Source organism: Sinocyclocheilus anshuiensis, unplaced genomic scaffold (genome assembly GCF_001515605.1).
Source record: "Sinocyclocheilus anshuiensis isolate Anshui unplaced genomic scaffold, SAMN03320099.WGS_v1.1 scaffold2987, whole genome shotgun sequence".
Classification (NCBI taxonomy): domain Eukaryota; kingdom Metazoa; phylum Chordata; class Actinopteri; order Cypriniformes; family Cyprinidae; genus Sinocyclocheilus; species Sinocyclocheilus anshuiensis.
Window position 1 is genome coordinate 56,195 of NW_015552809.1, and position 3,080 is coordinate 59,274.

The window sequence follows — 3,080 nt, forward strand, 5'->3', positions numbered from 1 at the left end:
TCATCAAAAAAAAAAAGCCATCACAGGAATAAATAACATTTCAAAATATAAAATAGAAATCAGTTATTTAAAATGTAATAATTTATATAATATATAAAATATAAAATATATAAAAAATTATTTAATAATGTTTTTCTGTATTTTTTATCAAATAACTGAAGCCCTGGTGAAACTTTTGAATAGCAGTGTAACGTGTAAAAAGGACACTTTACTTGAAGTGTCCTTGCATGTAATTATGCATAATTTACTGTTATTTTAGTAAGTACATGTAACATATAAAGGGGACTGCAAAATAAAGTGTTACCAAAAAGTGTCCAGGTTCTGGGTGCTGTTACAGCCATACAGCAGACTACCACAATCTGACATCTTTACTGAGACTGTACATCAGAAATCCACCCCTGCAATAATGTCACCAGAATCGAATCTATTAAATGCTGAAAAAGCATTCATTTTCACAGCGTGTCTGAATTTGGTCATAATGTTTTCTCCATTGTTTAATGCATTACTGCTGCCATGATCAATAGAAAACATGAACAAACATTCTTTTAAATAAATAAATGTTCAGCATGCTGTAATAATGTTAATTGCACCAGGCAAATGACTTCTATGAATAAAGTGGTTTATCTATAATAAACCTAATTTACATAGAAACAAGGCATGCCTTGTGTATTGGAATATATTGTGAAAGCTCTGCAGTTTGCCCTTGCGTGTTCGTTTGTTAGTGTGTGTTTGCTTGTTTCTGACCTGGAATACCACACGGTGAGAGCACTGCTGCAGAAGACAGCAAATTTATCTTAATCTCTGCAAATGATTCTTCTCCGTGCTATTTTCAGGAAAACTAGGACGGCTAATCTGAACTCTCCTGTCATTCTGCTGCCTATATTTAGTCTGACTAAAAAGCCGCCTTTATTTGCTGTGCGTGATATCTTAACCAGCAAGCCAAGACCAAAGGCAAAGCGAGGGAGATATAAATACATAAAAGCAAGGTGGTCTGCTCTCCGTAAGCCAGTGCATAAATTGACTGAAATCTCTGCTTCTGATGACCCTGGCCCAGACCCCCTCACCCTCCTTAGGATCTTCTCTGTCTAGACTACAAGTAGAGCTCGGGGCTGTAGAAAGACTGGGAGAGCTGTGCTGAGGTTTTTGTTTGAACAGATAATTGGAGGACTGCTTATTCTGATGACATTTCACAAGCTTTGAAAATGCCAAAGCCCTAATATAGATGGATACCTGGCACTGACCTAAGAACATATACAAAGTTTACAATATACGCTATGAGAAAAAAAAAATACTCCTGTGGTTGCCAGAACTTTACTATTTAAATAAATAAATAAAGCAATATTTTAGGTTTTTATGGACTGAACTTAAATGTACAGTAATAAAGCATATAAATGTATTATGTAAGGGATAATGTACATCCAGCAGGTTGTTATCGCAGAATAAGCCCCGACAGGGTGATCAGGTATTATCCCGCTTATTACATGTTACATAAGTAAATAATTAGATACAAAATATTGAAAGGAGTTGAAATATTTGAACACAAAGCTTCTGTGAAGACTGTGGTACAGTCACACCACTTATTACACAACACTTCACCACATAAATAATTAAGGAGATAAAAGATATTGATTTAAGACGAAAATATTTTAAAATCTTACAAGTTTGTTAGTTATATCTTATAATCCATTACAGTGTACAAAACAATCGTGGCAAAATGGCAGCAGCTGCGTTTGTATGAAACGAGAGAGCGAGTCCGCGATACAAGGATAACATAAATAAGTAATTGCACACATATATTGAATCGAGTTTTAATATTTTATTAGCTAACTAAACGCAAAGCTTCCACAAAGAAAAACAGTTCCTAGCGAGCGTATAGTGCCAACTTCAGTTACCCGGATGAGCCTGTGTTATCAGCTTTTACCAGTTGTTATCAAGGGATAACAGACCTCGGAATGTCGCGACTGACCAATCAGAATCAAGTATTCCACAGAGCCGTGTATGTTAATGTACCAAACTAGTGCAGCATTAAAATCTGTTTTGTACCTTATAATACACTGACAACCACCATAAAACATAGGTGGTAAAGAAAAAGCCACATGTTGAATCAAAGGTCATCTTAGCTTTTCCACAAGCTTAGGTAAACATACATTAAGACACAAAAGTATATATATATATATATATATATACACACACACAGTATATAATTATATATATTCCGACAATTATTTTATCGCGCGTTAACGCAGTTTTTTATTATTATGAAAGTCCGCTGCTCACTGGCTCTGAATACACATACAGACAAACCATGGGTCACAGGAGGGGTGGGATGTTGATCATTACTGACTTGGGATGAGTGTCATCACACGTCTCAACCAATGAGAGCACATGGGGTGGGCCTAAGACTGCAGCAGCGCTCACAGGAAGCGCTCACGACTTCATAAGTGGGAAACAGGAAGTTTCCGATAGCACGTGAAGATAGCAGAGAAGCCTCTTGCTCAGCACAGTGGAGTGCATTGTTTTGTTAACTTTGTGGTTTATTATTTTCAGTCGTTTGGGACACGGTAACACACGGCCCTCTCACAAAATATTGCTTTACAGATCTATCACTTTTGCCGCTCAGAAATGTTAACGCAATCATGCTGCACGTATCAGAAGTTCAGCGCTCCGGCACTAAATGCGTACCGCGCCCGAGCACAACTGAACCGCGCTCTGGCCCACCTCTTCCAACAGAGCCAGGGACGGTTAAACGAACAACGCACGGAGCGATCACACTAGTCAAACGAACCGGGCTTTAGGGGTCAAACGCGCTCAGGCACGGTTAAGATTGCCTTGTGTGAGTACACCCTTATATTCTCCCGCATCCCGCACACATGAGTCTCTACCCGCCCACACGCGCACTCGCCCATCTAGTGTTGTCTAGTGTTGGGTCGTTCTTGAACGATTCATTCATTTTGAACGAATCTTTAATGTGACTCGAGGAGAACGAGTCGTCTCGGGGAGTGATTCGTTCAGTCGCGCATGCGCAACATCCTATAGGTTCTGTACTGGAATTAGTCAAGTAGTTCACCTGTTTCGAGTCT

At 38.7% G+C, this 3,080-nt stretch overlaps 1 protein-coding gene across 1 annotated transcript in view; it reads left to right on the top strand.

Moving 5' to 3' along the window:
• The window catches only part of LOC107667969 (glutamate receptor ionotropic, kainate 2-like), a 139,550-nt gene that overhangs the window by 48,322 nt on the left and 88,148 nt on the right, over nucleotides 1-3,080 (top strand). The gene's annotated exons all lie outside the window — the stretch shown is intronic.